The sequence below is a fragment of the Myotis yumanensis genome, unplaced genomic scaffold, assembly GCF_028538775.1.
Source record: "Myotis yumanensis isolate MYYU_CA2020_CCGP unplaced genomic scaffold, mMyoYum1.0.hap1 SCAF_27, whole genome shotgun sequence".
Lineage (NCBI taxonomy): Eukaryota > Metazoa > Chordata > Mammalia > Chiroptera > Vespertilionidae > Myotis > Myotis yumanensis.
The window spans coordinates 967390-984071 of NW_027223778.1; the positions used below are offsets into that span (position 1 = coordinate 967390).

The 16682-nt window shown below is 49.0% G+C and overlaps 1 pseudogene; it reads right to left on the reverse strand.

Moving 5' to 3' along the window:
- Positions 1-2584: 2584 nt before the first annotated feature.
- Positions 2585-16682, reverse strand: part of LOC139000727 (THO complex subunit 4 pseudogene) — a 32523-nt pseudogene continuing 18425 nt past the window's right edge.

The following is a 16682-nucleotide window of genomic DNA, read 5'->3' on the forward strand; positions in this document are numbered from 1 at the left end:
CTCGTCCTCCGCCATCCTCCACGCACCGCCCATACCGGCCCCCACCTACGGAGCTCCGAGACTCAGATAACGGCCACAAAGTAGAGCCCGGTGAGCGAGGCTCACTCGGCACACGCCTGCCCGGCGCAGCCCGGTTGACCACTTAATGACGCGCATGCTCCGGCCTCCAAAAGGGGATTTTGAAAAATTTCGTGGAAGGCGCCTCTGATGGACAGAGGGACGAACTCACAGGAGTGACGTGGACACACGGCCGGGGAAGTTAACATGCCGGATTTGGGGCAGCGGGGAGAGGATAAAAGAGAGGGATTGACCTTTGCCGTTTCAAAATGGCGGCTGCCGCCCTAACTGGTTTGGCTCAGTGGACAGAGCATCGGCCTGCAGACTAAAGGGTACCAGGTTCGATTCTGGTCAAGGGCATATACCTTGGTTGAGGGCACATCCCCAGTAGGAGGTGTGCAGGAGGCAGCTGATTGAGGTTTCTCTATCTTTGAGGTTTCTAAATATCTATCCCTCTCCATTCCACTCTGTTAAAAAATCAAGGAAATATATTTAAAAAACAAAATGGCGGCTGCCAAGTGACTGGAGCCCAAAGAGCTGGAAGTATGCCACGGTCACCCACATCACGGGACAGTGCATGAACTCTAAGGTAGAGATCCACCTCATGCGCCGCATCCACCTGCCAGATGGCGAGATATTCCGCAACTTCAAAGAGCTCCCCCGTGTGGTCCAGGAGATTGACAGCAGGTGATCCGGGAGCAGCAAGAGCAGCAAGAATGTGGGGCCGAGGAAAGCCAGGGCCACCCCTGGCAGAAGTCTGGTTGACTGGGGCAGGGAGCGGCCTAGGTCCCAGCCTCGGTCCCTGCCCCCGCCTCTGCCCCCCCCCCCCCCCGCGGCCTCGGCCCCCACCTTGGCCGTCCCGCTCGCTCCGGTCCAGCCTAATGATGTCGTCCAGTGACATGTGGATTTTGTTGGCCATGGCGGGCCCTGAATCAGCCTCGAATCGAGCCCGTGCGGAGGCACGCTGGTCCTGCACTTCCTGCACGGCGTTGGGGCTGTCCCATGTTGGGGTCCAGGCCCAGGGGTTTCCAAGTGTGTGGACGAGTCGGTGAAGAAGAAATGACACCGAGACAGCGTTCAGTGGATCAGCAGCCCAGCCAGGCTCTAGCCAGATGCTCTAGCGGCTTCTGTGTTCCGGGACCCGGTCTTGGGGAGAACTCTCTCCTGAAAGCACCCTTGAAGAACGAGGACGACGACCACTACCACGACAAGCCTAGGGCTGAGAAGCTCTGCAAAGAAGGCCCTGCGTTCTTTAATAGCCCTAGTGCTGGTGGGAGGAGCCAAATCAGGCGCCCGCTCGACCAATCAGCCTCCCCCAGGACCAAAGTCACTAGTTGGGCCTCAAGTTGAGGGGAGGAGGCTTGCATTGGCGCTCCAGGATCAGGAGAGGGCGCCACTGGCCCGCCCAAGCGATTCACGGGGCTTGGGAAAGGACTTGGGAGACGGGGCAGGTGCCCAAGGAGGCCTGCAGGGCTCGGTCTCCACGTCTAGCAGGACGGCATAGCTGTTGTTTCTCGGTGGAAGAGGGGACAATACATACTTAGACAGGCTCTGGTGGGCTAAGGCTGGGCCAAAAGGAAACAAAGCCACGGAAAATCTCCTAGGCGTGCCTCACTCGGCAGATATCTTGTTAGCGGTACCTTGTGGTCGTGTGTGTGGCGGGGGGCGGGGGGGTTGGAGGCGGGAGGGATAGGTGTGTGGGTGTGGGTGTGGGAGTTTGTGTGTGCGCGCACGAGCGTGTACGTCTGTGCATGTACATCCACAGTCACGCACGGACACTCCTTGCTTTGAACGGTCCGCCGCCATCCATGAACACCCTTCAGCCCCTGCCTTCTCAATGATAATGCCCCCTGCATGTCCTTCCCGCCTCGGGTCTAGCCAGAAATGGGGAAGTCCAGTCACCTGTCTGTGCTTTCCCCACAGGCGGTTGCAAGAGGGGGGCTTGCATTGACACTTCTGGACCAGCAGAGGGAAGGACGGGCTCTTAAGCCCCTGCCCCAGTCCACCCAAATTCTGTAATCCACAGCCAAAGATTATGTCCTGGCCTGTCCATCTGATCGACACTACACCCACGCCCACCCCCCAACGCCCCACCCCCAACCCTCCCCCCACCCCGCTCAATCTGTGGATGAATGGTCCGGCCCCCGCCCAGAGACCAAGTCCAGGCCTGGCCACCTGGGCTTGCCAAATCCTCAGAAATTGGAAAGGCGGGATCAACCTATTTTTCTGAGGAGGGTATTTTGTTGTTTTATCTTAGGGAACGAGTTATTTTGTTCGTTTGTTTGTTGTTTGTTTGTTTTTCCCACACCTTTTTGGGTGATTATGGCAAAGGTAAAAACAGCAACCGGTAAAATGAATCCCGAAAATGACCTCGGCACAAAACATCTTTTTCAGAGTTATTGAATAAAATAAACGTTAATGAAAAATCTTTCTAGGAGTTTTAAATCCTATTTCCAAACAGAAGAAACATCTCCATCATTGGCCCCAGGTCCCTGGCCATCCTCGCACACACTGACTTGCTGGTGCTTTAGCTGGTGTCCATCATCGCATCGTCGTCTAGCAGGGCATCCATCTCCTCGGCGTCCTTCTGGCCGTCCAAGTCCTCGGTGTCCTTCATCGTGCCGTCAGCGTCCAGCTGGGAGTCAAACTTCTCGGTGTCCCTCATGGAGCTGTAAGCGTCCTTCTGGGAGTCCAACTTTTTGGTGTCCCTCATGGCATGGTAAGCGCCCAGGTGGGCGTTCATCCTTTTGGTGTCCCTCATCGAGTTGTAAGCGCCCTTTTGGGCGTCCAACTGCTGGGTGCCCCTCATCGCGCTCTAAGCGTCCAGCTGGGCGTCCAACTCCTCCGCCGAGATGTATGGCTTTGAATGGCGCCCCGTGCGCCTGCCTGGACGCCGCTTGCCTCCGTGGGCGCGGTCCTGAGTGCTGCCGCCGCCGAAGCCTCCAGATCCTTGGTTTGTAGTCACCCAGCCTCTGTTGACACTCGGTACCGGCCTGGGCTGTGTGTCCATCTGCGAGGTGAGGATCTGGATGTGGAGGGGACGGCCATCCAAAGGGATGCCATTGTAGTGTTTCCTGGCTTCCAGGGCTTCTGCCTTCCTTTCAAAGTGCACGTGGGCTGTTCCCAGGCTGCGGCCAGAGAGGTCGTAATGGGCAGCGGCCTGCTTCAGAGGCCCGAACTCCACAAACAGCTGCTGGATGTCCGCTTCGGACACTCCGAAATCCAGGTTGGACAACAGCAGCTTCCCGCAGATGGTCAGGCCGGTATCCGTGCCGAATGCCCTGCGGAAGCGGTCGTGTTGCCACTCGTGGGGAAGCTGTCTGGGCCTTCTGTAGGGCGCCGGCCGGTTCCTGCCTCGGCCGAGGGCCGCCCTGTTCCGGAACGACCCGCCGCCCCAGCTCTCCGGGGAGGCCTCCCTGGGAACTGGCCCTGCCTGGGTCCCGGCCGTGGTACCTGTCCCCGCCGTGGCCGTGGCCCTGGCCGTGGCCTCCCTGGGAGCCGGCCCAGCCTCGGTCTCAGCCTCGGTCCCTGCACCCGCCCCCGGCCCCACCATGGCCGCGGCCCCCGCCTTGGCCGTCGCACTGGCTCCGGTCCAGCCTAATGATATCGTCCAGTGACATCTGGATTTTGTCGGCCATGGCGGGCCCCGAATCAGCCTCAGATGGAGCCCGTGCGGAAGGACGCCGGTCCTTCACTTCCCGCGTGGCGCCGGGGCTGTCCCAGATGTTGGGGTCCAGGCCCAGGGCTTCCCAAGGGTGTGGACGAGTCGGTGAAGAAGAAATGACACCGAGACAGCGTTCAGTAGATCAGCAGCCCAGCCAGGCTCTAGCCAGGTGCTCTAGCGGCTTCTATGTCCTGGCACCGGGTCTTGGTGAGACCTCTCTCCTGAAAGCTCCTCCCTTGGAGAACGAGGACGAAGATCACAACCACTATAAGCCTAGGGCTGAGAAGCTCTGCAAAGAAGGCCCTGCGTTCTTTAATAGCCCCAGAGCTGGTGGGAGGAGCCAAATCAGCCGCCTGCTTGACCAATCAGCAGCCCCCAGGACCAAAGTCACTGGTTGGGCCTCAAGTTGAGGGGAGGAGGCTGACATTGGCGTTCCAGAACCAGGAGAGGGCGCCACTGGCCCGCCCAAGCGATTCACAGGGCTTGGGAGAGTACTTGGGAGACGGGGCAGGTGTCCAAGGAGGCCCGCAGGGCTCCGTCTCCAAGCCTTGCGCGACGGCATCGCCGTTTTTTCTCGGTGGAAATGGGGACAATACATACTTAGACAGGCTCTGGTGGGCCCAGGATGGCCATTGGAAACAAAGCCACGGGAAATCTCCTAGGCGTGCCTCACTCGGCAGATATCTTGTGCTCCCGTGTGTGTGTGTGTGTGTGTGTGTGTGTGTGTGTGTGTTTGTGTGTGGCAGGGTGACCCCGGGGGCAGAGGGTTAGAGGCGGGAGGGATAAGTGTGTGGGTGTGGGTGTGGGAGTTTGTGTGTGCGCGCAAGTATGTGCGTCTGTGCGTGTATATCCGCAGTCACGCATGGACAATCCTTGCTTTGAACAGTCCGTCGCCATCCATGAACACCCTTCAGCCCCTGCCTTTTCAATGACAACGCCCCCTGCATGACCTTCCCACCTCGGGTCTAGCCAGAAATGGGGAAGTCTAGTCACCTGTCTGTGCTTTCCCCAAAGGAGGTTGCAGGAGGGGGGCTTGCATTGATGCTTCTCGATCAGCATAGGGCTGGACGGGATCTTTGGCGCAGGCCAAGGCCCCAGTCAACCCAATCTCTGTAATCCACAGCCAAAGACTATATCTGGCTCAAGCAATCTTGTGGGCCCTCCCCACCCCTCACCCCCACCCTGCTCACTCTCTGGATGGATGGATGGTCAGCCCCCCGCCCACAGACCAAGTCCGGGCGTGGCCATCTGGGCTTGCCAAAGCCTGAGAAAGTTGAAAGGCCGGATCAAGAGTTTTTCATGGAGGATTTTTTTATTTTTATTTTTTTTAAGGAGTGTTTTTTTGTTTTTTTTTTTTTCAATCTGGCATGACGTGGAAGGTGTCATTCCAGGCCCCCAAATCCAAGAATGTGGGGGGAGGAAGCTGACCTGAATCCAGTTCCTCAAGCTATTTTGCCTCCTCTGTTGGTGTGTGGTGACCCCTTCACACTACAAAACTGTTCACTATTTACTAGGAGCAATGTCAGAGTCATCCTTCAGCACTCCAACCATGTGTTCGCTATGAGTCTTAAATCGTCGCATTTTGTGTAGTGGGCAGGCTTTTTCCTGCTCTGGATAGGGGCCACTTTCTTTGGTCTGGATTCCTGCATGGAAGAAATACCCTGTCGCTTCAGATATTCTTCTGAATATCTCCGCTGCCTTCTCCAATTTTCTCCTCACCCATTGAATCCACAGTGACACTCCTCCACAGTTTCTGAAACCCTTCGTCCACAGAAAATTGACAGCTTTTATCATTGAAGAAAAGAATTTTCTTCTATTCTGGATGATTTACAAAGAATATCTGGTCCCCTAAAGCCTTGACAGCTTTCTGGGAATTGGGCAGTTCTTCCTCTATGTCTTCTAGAAGAATTCCTCCTAAGCCTCGCTGGTCATGCTTATCTATGAGCAGACGCAGAGCCTTCTTATCTTCTACTCAATGGAATACTACCTTGCATTGAAAAATAAAAAGAAGAAGAAGAAGAAGGAATTCTTGCCATTTGCAAAAGCATGGGTGGAACTGGAGAGCATTATGCAAAGTGAAATTAGCCAGTCAGAGAAAAATGAATACCATGTGATCTCACTCATTTGTGGAATATAGAGAACAACATAGACTGATGAACAGGGACAGGTCCATAGACATCTGTACCACCACTCTGTGCTGGGGCCCGGCAACATGGCCACCACCAGGCAGTTCAGGGCTATCCCGGTATCTTTATATTTCTATCTACCTATCTACTTATCTGTCTATATATCTATCCAAAATCATGTTCATGTTCAATTTGTAACAAGGAAATTGGGGCTCCGCACAACATGAGGAGCTGTATTAAAGGGTCACAGCATTAGGACGGTTGAGACCCCTGGTCTAAGGTTTATTTCTACCTCAATTTCTGGCCTCTACCCAGCCTGGCCCTGGTCCGGGCTTGGGCAGGGGGGAAACTACTGATGTGTTTCTCTCACATGGATTATGTCTCTTTTCCCCCCTCTTCCCCACTCTCTCTAAACATCAAGGGGAATATTTTCTCAGGTGAGGATTAAAAAAAAAATCGAACAAAGGTCGGTCACAAGGTCAGAAGGTCCAGTATTCAAAGTGTATGCAAGCTGCTCCTCCTGGGGGGTCCGGGCTGAATGTTTCAGAGCATCTCCAAGAAGGCCTGTGGGGATGGTGCCTCCACATGCTGGAAGGTGTTCTGGACTCTGTCTAACAGGATGAAGTATTTCATCTCCAGCCAGATGAACCGGAAGTAGTTCTCATCGAACAGGATGAAGACTCCCCAGTTCCCGTCCTCCCCTAAGCCGCTTTGGTGAATCCCTTCGGAGGTCTCTCTGGATCCACCAGATGCTGAACCTGTCCTTCTGATTCTGCATGTGGCGGCTGTGGGAAAAGCTGTACAAGTCGTCCATGTACTCCACCGTGGCTGATTTCCTCTGCATCAGGTGAATTCGAAACGAAGGCTCGAATTGCATTGGGCCATCCACATGGGTGTTAAGGCGAGGCCCGTACATCCAACCAGTAATGCATAAGCCATCATGCACCACAACATTCAGCAGTCTTCTATAGCCATAATCTAGCTGCCACAAACCCAAAAGGTTTCTGTATGGGAACATCTTGGCGTAGACTTCTTTATAAGACATATCACCGATCTTCTCCAGTTTCTGCAAGTTTCCAGGAATGCCAAAGTCCTGGTGACAGCACTGTCTCCTGTTGGGAGCCATTATAAATCACATATACATCTCCAGCTTACAACAAGAGGTTTCTGGCTCCTCCAAGCCTACTCCCGGTTTGGCCTGGAGTTAAAAGTTAACCTTGCGATTTAGCCTGGAGTTAAAAGATAACATACCCTCACCCTAAGCACAAAGCAAGCTACATCTCCGCTGATAAGCTGAGACATTCCAAAGTCTGTTACATCCTTAATGACTTCCTTTGCCCACCCCCTTACTCTAGAAACAGTATAAATACCACCCGCTGTAAAAATAAAACTGAGGCTTGATCAGAACTTTGTCTTGCCTCCATTTCTTCGCGTCTCCTATCCTCTCATTCCTTTGCAGGATTTGGTGCGGTGTACCCACGAAGCGTGCCCTGCAGGTCAGGGCATAACTGGCGCCCAAACGTGATCTCCGCTCTCCAGTCCTCCTCAGGAACGTTCACTTTTTATGTCCGGCCGGACCTCCCTTTGGCCCCACTGGGATCGCCCTGTGAGTCAGCCTGCTTTTTTCCTGGTCGCCGCTCTGCTTACCCGCTTTGCGAGTCAGACCTGTTGCTTTGGTAAGTGAACGCATTTATTTTGGATAGGCATTCTCTTCCCTCATTGCCTCCCCCCTTGTCTCCTGCCTCTAGTCCACTTTGAGCACTCTCTTGTTGTTTCGGGGAAGAGTGAAAGGTACCCGATTTCGGCGGAGAGAACTCCGAATCACTCAGGCTTGTCCCTTGGTTTCGTTCCACGTGGTTGACTCCTTCCAAAAACCCTGCGTTCACCTTGTCTTAGTGGTCTTTCTGAGAAAATGGGGACTCCAGCTGAGACTCTGAAGTAAGTGTTTTTGCCTACTTTAAAGCTTAAACCGTCCACCCAAAATTAGAAGTAAACCAGTAAGAACTTGTGTCACTGTTACTCCGGGAAAACTCCTTGCCTACTTAAAAACGCAAGCCGTCCACCTTGTGAGCACTCATGGGGTGCCTGACTCCCGACTGGTGAATGCCTGAGGGTCCTAGCAGGTTACCTGCCTCACAAGGGTCCGAGTTGGCGGGTTATACCAACCGGCTGTTTACGTAGGAGGAGTGAGCTGCAAAAACAGCTCCGAGGAAGGCACTTGACAACAAGTTTCGATCTGGGGAGCTCTGATTCAGGGGCCCGAGTTGGCGGATCATACCAACCGGTTGTTTACGTAGGAAAACACACCTGTGGCATAAACAGGACTGAAGTAGTCTCAGCAGAGAATTTCAACATCCAGACCTATGACACGTGAACAGGGGCCTCTCTTTTGAGGTGACGGTTGGCATCTTCCTCGCTGGTTCGTCTCCTTGTCGACTCCTGGGCTGACCTGGTACGGGGTTTATACGTCCCGGAGGCTTACGTGGAAGAGGCTAAGACATGGGTCAGGCTCTGAGTTCTCATGAGCTGTTTCTTAAAGGACTCAGGGAGTCCCTCAAGGAGCGAAGATTTAGGGTTAAAAAGAAAGATTTAAAAGGCTTCTTACAGGACTCAGGGAGTCCCTCAAGGTGCGAGGATTTAGGGTTAAAAAGATTCAAAAGGCTTCTTGAAGGACTCAGGGAGTCCCTCAGAGCACGAAGATTTAGGGTTAAAAAGAAAGATTCAAAAGGCTTCTTGAAGGACTCACGGAGTCCCTCAGAGCACGAAGATTTAGGGTTAAAAAGAAAGATTTAAAAGGCTTCTTGAAGGACTCAGGGAGTCCCTCAAGGCGCGAAGATTTAGGGTTAAAAAGAAAGATTTAAAAGGCTTCTTTACTTTTAAGAAATGAAACCCCGCTGCCGAATCTCTCTCTGGTTCGGAGAGATTCAGAGATGGCAGGAGAGGGCAGAGCTGTGGGCTCTCCTGCAATGAGATTACTTGGTGTTTTATTTAAAAATTACTGGAGAACATCTTATGACAACCAAACTTTGGCTAAGATTACCTTGGGTGTTAACCATGACTTTAGAAAGCGAAATAGGAAAAAATTTAAAAAGTCTTTTTCTATTAAGCATGACTTTGGGGAAAAATACGCCATCTGAGTCATTTGCTAAAACTTCCCCCAAAGCAGGACATGTAGGGGAAAGGAAAAAGGAACACATGGCGATCCTATATGGACGCCTCCTCCCCAGTATTCAAATTTAAAATCTCCTTCTCGTAATTAAAAAAGTTTTACAAAATTTAGAAAATGCGTCTGGGATTTCTGTTCATGTGTAAAGAGAAAAACTGGCTTGGAACTAAAAGCGCATCATCCAATTTTGGACATTTAGATAGAGTTTTGAGCTAAAAATCTCTTTACAAATGTACAGAATAAAACCCAAGACTGATTATTTCCTAAGAAAAATGGCATATTTGAGCCAGGGAAGAAATGCCGGCTGGTTCTAGCAATAAGATTGGTATATTTCCATAATAAAGAGTGATTTTTGAAATGTTAATAAAGCCTGTTCCAAAGTTAATCTTAAAAGCCTCAAAGAAATTTAGTAAAATTGTCTGTTATAGAAAAGTTACCAAAATAACTGCCTTAAAATAATGATCTAGATTTGAATCTCAAGAATTATTGATCTATATTAATTATAAAAATCTAAGTAGCCCGGTAAAAAACCAGCCCTTTGTTAATTGAAAAGGCTGGCCAAAACATTTCTAATGAAAAAAGAGGATAAATTCTGTGATCCCAACAGAAATTTTAAATACAAAGATCAGTTTAAATTTGATATCTCTTAATAATTATAAAAGGTATATAATCTTTAAATCATATATATACATATATATTTGATGGTCTTTCAAGTTGGATTTCAAAACTATAACCAAGGAATGACTTTGGGACATTTCATGGGCCCTGAAATGTTTTCAAAAGTTTATTCTCTCTTCTTAAAGGATTTTTTAATAAAGCCAATTTAATATACTTGAAATCACATGGGAAGCTTTATCAAATATAAATTAATAAATATATTTTAGGTTTTTGCCTCTGAGAAAGGGCAAAACAAGTAATTTTGTTTAATATTTCTTAAAATACAGCAGTGGAATTTTAAGATGTAATTTGAAATAACAAAAGCTCCTCGCCGCTGCATTTTAAATTAGGCTGGAGGTGGGGCAGCATTTGTCCCTTGTGAATCAAAAGTTTACTAAATACTAAATTTACTTGTTACATTTGTTGCTTGTGTGAGAAAGAAAGCTGTCTGGAAGGAAATAAAAAGGTTTCCTTCAGATGCCTAAATAAATTAAAAATCAATATATTGGGCCTCAAAAGCTAAATTAAATAATTTGTGTTTTGTCTCCTTAAACAAAGTTTATGTAAATTTACCCAAAAACTAATACCAGAAATTTAATTAAGGTCATTTACTGTCCATAACTTAGGACAAGTAAAATTAAAAGAATAAATGCTATTTCAAACTGACTTAAAATTGGCAAATTGGGTTAAATGGATATTCAGGGGAACTTAGTTGTCACCTATTAAAAGATAAACTTTTACAATTTTTATATAAGACCTCCATCATTATACCAAAAAATACTACGCAGGAACCAATTCCTGGAGCTTTAACTGTTTTTACTGATGGGTCATCAAATAAGGAAGCTGCCTATTATACTATAAATTCTGACAGAGTTAGGGAAACCCTAGTTCAGAACCAAATTGAAGAATTCATTAGAAACATGTATCCTCCCCTCCACTATCACCCTTTAGCCTTACCTAAATCACGAGGAGTAGATCTAGACACCCAAACCTCTGATATCTTAGAAGCCACACTCCGTGCTTTAAATGCCTCCAATCCATCCCTTGCAGAAAACTGTTGGCTATGCATGACCCTAGGTACACCTATGCCCCTTGTCATTCCAGATGACATCAGTAACATCACTTCTAATAATAATTGTACCCTCAGTTTGCCCTTTAGAACTCAACCTGTTGCATTCAACTTTTCCTCATGTCTACAAAAACTCCCCCAGAATAATAGTTATGATCTAGATGTAGGCTTCGTTAGCTTTGTTAACTGCTCTCCCGTTCACAATCACAGTTCCTCCCTTTGCCCCGCTCCTGGACGAGTGTTTGTATGTGGAGGTAATATGGCCTATACAGCTCTACCTTTAAACTGGACAGGATTATGTGTTCAGGCTAGTATTCTCCCTGACATTGATATTATTCCAGGGGGAGAACCTGTCCCCCTACCCAGCCTTGATTACATTGCTGGACGCAGTAAGCGGGCTGTCCAATTTATTCCTTTACTTATAGGACTGGGAGTCTCTGGAGCTGTGGCCACTGGCACAGCTGGATTAGGAACCGCATTACATACCTATAATAAATTATCTAATCAGTTAATTGATGTTCAGGCTCTTTCAGGTACTATCAATGATCTCCAAGACCAAATTGACTCCCTAGCAGAAGTAGTTTTACAAAATAGAAGAGGATTAGATTTACTTATAGCAGAGCAGGGAGGAATATGTTTAGCCCTACAGGAACGCTGCTGTTTTTATGCCAACAAATCTGAAATCGTCTGAAGACAAGATAAGAAAACTCCAGGAAGACCTGGTGAAAAGGCGAAGAGAGCTGTTCGAAAACTCCCTTTGGAGAGGACTCAATGGCCTACTCCCCTACCTGCTCCCTGCACTTGGCCCCCTTGTCAGCTTACTGTTCATTTTAACCTTTGGTCCATGGGCTTTTAAGAAACTGACAAGTTTTGTCAAACAGCAAATTGATAGCATCCTGGCCAAACCCATTCAGGTTCACTACCACCATTTAACTACTATAGACCGAGAACGTGATTATGATTGCCAGAGCTCCCTCCCCACGGGGACAGCATAAAGCCAGAGGAATGCTTACCTACACTCTATATAGAGGTATGGTATGGGTACCATCTGGGTGCAGGGCAAAGCACTGCAAGGGAAGGTCAAATCAGAAAATCAAAATTTTCTTGACCGCCTCTGGATTTCTCTGTGAGCACACCTGGTTTGCATAGAGGTTGGTATCCATACATATATAATTGTTGGCTCTGCCTCTCCTCCCCAAAAGATACCAAGAGCCACCAGAGGTGAGATCTGCTGATCTCATGGGAGGAACCAGGTCACTACTCCCCCAGTCGGTTAATGCCCACCCTTAACTAAATGGTAAGGGAGGAATTGTTGGGAGCCATTATAAATCACATATACATCTCCAGCTTACAACAAGAGGTTTCTGGCTCCTCCAAGCCAACTCCCGGTTTTCTTCATTGTGAAAAAGTGGTGAAGGGGTTACCTCTACAGGGGATCGAGAGCTCTATCACTGTGAACTTTGGGGGTGCAGAAATGAGATTAACATTTATGATGCTTTCAATTCTTCATAATGCTCTGCATCCTTTCAAAAGCAATCTGAGGTAGTTCTTAGCTTTGACAATAATTCAATCAAAAGTAAAGCATTCATTTGTTCATTTCAAAAAATATTTACTCACTCACTGGTGCAGAGAAACAGACTCGAAAGGCTATATCATGAGTCTAGGTGTAATGATTATTAGCATTTTATGAATGCTAAAGTATCTTATCTTTTGTACAATGAATATACATAGCATTGGAAATAAGAAGACAAACAACAATGATCTCACTTACATGTAGAATTTATAAAGAGCTGAATTCATGATAACATGGAGCAGAATGGTGGTTGCCAGAGATTGGGCCTGGAGGAAATTGGGCAATGCTGGTCAAGAGGTACAAACTTCCAGTTACAAGATGAGTAAGGTCTGAGGTTTTAACGTATAGCATGGTGGCCACAGTTAACAATATTAAATTGTATACCTGAAAGTTGCTAACAGTGTATCTTAAGTGCTCCCACTACAACAAGAAAAAAAGTAGCTGTACATGTATCGACGCATCATGTGCACACATTAGACTTACACAACAGTTGCATGTCCATTACTAATATATATCTCAATAAAGTTGGCAGGTGGAGAGAGAGAGAAAAAAACAAACAATTATGATTATTTGATTTTTAAAACATTTTCTTCATTGTGAAAAAGTGGGGGAAGGGGTTACCTCTACAGGGGATTGAGAGCTCTATCACTGTGAACCAAGTAAATAGAAAATGCAAACAATACTCTAAGCCTCAGACCGGAAACTTTGCTTTGCTTCTCCACCTGACTACTCTCAGCCCCCAAGGATTTAAAACAATATGCCAGGACATCAATGTTGTACAAATATTTTTGAGGAAGAATATATATCTATATATCTATATATCTATATATCTATATATCTATATATCTATATATCATCTATATATCTATATCTATATCTATATCTATATCTATATCTATATCTATATCTATATCATCTATATCTATATCTATATTTATATCTCTATATATATCAAATTCAACATATAAAATCAAATGAAAAATTGCATAAATCCTTAAATCATTTTCAAGCTCATTGGTATCAATCTGATACCCTTACCCTCACCCCCATCCCCACCCCCTGGGGCAATTGTCAGTCTTCCTTGCTCTAAGAGACTCTTCTATTCAAAAGTTTGGGAAGCCCTAAGGCAAAGAGCACCGTCTGATCCCCACCCAGGAGCCCCCTCCCCGCTTTGAAAGAGCAACAACCTCATTAATAATATCACTTTTATGTTAGCTTTCTTTTAAGTAAAATTTTTCTTCATCTACTCTATCTTCTAAAATTCTTTACAAAACAGGTGGCAGCAAACATGTTGCCAGGGAAACCCAAAAGCCACAGGAGCATCCTTGGCTCTGCTTTCCTTGTTGGTGCGGCAGAGGAAGGGAGGGGTCAGGGGGCCGGTGGAGAAAGAAGTGTCTGGCCTGGCGCCCTCGGCTCTGAGGGATACCTCTGGGCTGCCTCACATTTCTGCAGGACAGCAGATTGCTCTGCACAAGGTACTAATTCAGCCATTCCATAGGTATTTACTGAGTGAAGCCTGAGAAAGTCCTCTTAGGGGACAGTGTGATCATTCACAAGCCAATGAGCAGGGCTAACGGATCAGATGTGGACAATCCATCTTTCATTAGACCTCAAACCACCTCTAGGATACAGCAGCCAGGCCCCTGCGGCACCCACTCAGAGCAGCTGGGCCGGATCAGGCAGGGGCTGTGGAACAGGGGTGCTGTCTGGGAGAGGCTAAGGCAGTCCCGGATCCACACCAGAATCTTTGAAACCCTTGCACCTGACTTTGAGCTAACACCTCTAAATGCTTCCAACAGTGTCTAGTGTTATGCCCAGAGTTCGGGGTCCCCAAGAATCAACCACCAGGGAGCCTCCTCTGATGCAAAAGCAGAGAGTCTTTATTCAAACTAGTTTGCCACCCCACCCCATCAGCCACATTTGCGGATGCAGCGGCAAGCTGCCGAGAGAGCCCCGATTCCCAGGAGAACAAAGGTTATATAGGGCTAGTCATTTGGGTGGGCTTAGGTAAGTGACGTGGGTTACAGAGACTGGTCACTTTGGTCAGGGTCTTTCATCAGGGTCTTACAGCACAGTGGTCAGGAAGTGACCAACACATTCTAAGGTTTGAGCCATCCCTCACTAGGTCCTGATTGGTCAACTGCAATGAATAGAGAACAATTTATGGTATAGCCTTGTTAGGACCTTGGCTGCATTCCTTAGCTTCATTGGTCCACTCAGGCAGTGGTTGGAGGAGTTAGGACATTTCTGGCATTCCTGTGGTTACTCCCTTGGGCGGGGGGGTTGTCAGGCTGAAGATCCAGCTCTACAAGTATGGGGATAGTCAGTTCTGCTTTGTTCTTTCACGGGCACCTACTAAGAACTCAATCGTCAGTTTTGCTGGTACTATTCCAGCTTGCCCTTCCTCAAGGAGCATCAAAACAGTGGAAAGAACACAAGTGTTAGATTCAGAAAGACCGGATTTGAGTCCTAGCTATGCCACTTACTAGCCATGTGACTAAGGGATGTGATCATTCCAAGCCTCGGTTTCACATTTGTAAAATGGGGTCAAGGGCAGTATCCCATCCTCACGCGAGGCTTTCAGAGAATTAAGGACACATTTTATGCAAAGAGAAGTGTCTGGCCCATAAGTGCTCCATAACAGATAGTCAGTATTGCTACTGGTTTTCTTCACCCCTTCCCCACACCTCTTGAAGGGTCCTGGAATCTGAATTCACATGGAAGTCACAGTAGAGCAGAAAAACTACAGGGGTGAGGGAATGAGGGGAGTGTGAGGGAGGGGGAGGGGAGATAGGAAAGGGAAGGCTGAAGAACTTCCAGCAAAGTTCCCAGTTCCTTTCAGCCACCTTCCTCTGGCTGCTCCATCCACTGACAGATGGGGCCACTATTCCCTAGTTAGGGAGGCTGCCAAGACAGGGACAGGAAGCTGGACAGCGGTTTGAATCCATCCAATCTTCCTGTGTTTGTCTGTCTGTCTGGACCCCACTGGGCTTCCTCTGCACGTCCCTACCAGGCTGAGGGGGCCAGAAGGCTGACAGTATGACTCACAGCTGTTCTTATCTGGGCTTCCATCCTCACCCAGAGCCCAAAGGCCTGGAGGGAGGCCGCTGGTCACCACCCAACATTCAATGAAAATGAGGACTTTTCACTAACCAGGGGATTTATAAAGGGAAGAGGGAGAAAAGGAAAGAGGGGGTTGGCAGGGTGGGTGCAGAGAGAGGCCCACTTCCTACATGCTGGAGGAGCCCATGACTTAGTGCTGGAGCAGTTGGCTTTCCACTTTAGAGAATGACAGCTAGCACTCCTGTCATTTATAACTCACCGTGGGACAGGTCTGCGTGTAGGAAGAGAATTCCAAAAACAAATCTGCTTATTTTCCAAGTACAAATTATCAGCCGCAAATCCCCTTCCCAACACCCCACCAGTGTGGCCAGTGGTCCTAGCGCGCTGCCTAAGTCACCTGAGCAATCTGGGGCCGTCCCTCTGTAGCCAGGTCCCACCAGCAGCCAGCACCAACCCGGGCTCAGGCCGCAAAATCCCCAGGAAACCCCAGCGCCCAGCGGAGCCCCCGCCGACCCAGGACCTTGGCTTCCTGGAGCCTCTGGCCCCTGGGCAGCGGAGCTGGACCTTAAGTAGGTGGGGAATTGACCAAGGAAGCTTGCCGGCTGCCAAAATGCAGTTCACGTGTCAGAATTCATAAGACTAAAAAGCACCATTCAACCCCAACGCCTTCATTGAACCGAGAAGGAAACAGACCCAGAGAAGGAGCGAAAGTGGCCCAAGGTAACACAGCGAGTGGGCAAAAAAGTTCAGACTAGCACCCGGGAGGGCTCCGAGTGGCAGCCAGACAGGGAGCGAGTCCCGCTGCCTTCAGAATCCTCTAACCCGCGGCCGAAGCCAGGTGTGTAACCCTCAACCCCGGTTACCTTCTGCCAACCGGGGAGCAGGAGCCTCCTCTTCCCTGCCGGGCGCTGGCGGCTCTACCTGGCTCGCCAGGCCAGACAGGCTTCCAGGTGTAGCCCTACAACTGTCAGCGCAGGGCTGAGTGCTGGCCCCTCCCATGGGCGCTGGCACTGGCAGGGGTGGCGGGCGGTGCTGGGGCTCGCAGGAGCACCCGCCATGGAGCAGATCCTGCTCCATCCGCTCTCGCCTCCCAAGGGCCCCAGCTCCCTTCCTGCCATTTGCCCACCTTTTCCAGCCTCTTAGTTTGCTGCTCCTTCTGAGCCCTCAGGGTCCTCCTTCCCGGCCTTCTCCAGGGCACATGAACCCCGAAAAAGCTTTTTTTTTTTATTGCGCAGAGTGCAGCGCTGTTATGTTGTGACCACTGTGCGTTAAGCGACTTGGAGTAGGAGAGCGGGAAGCACTCCAGT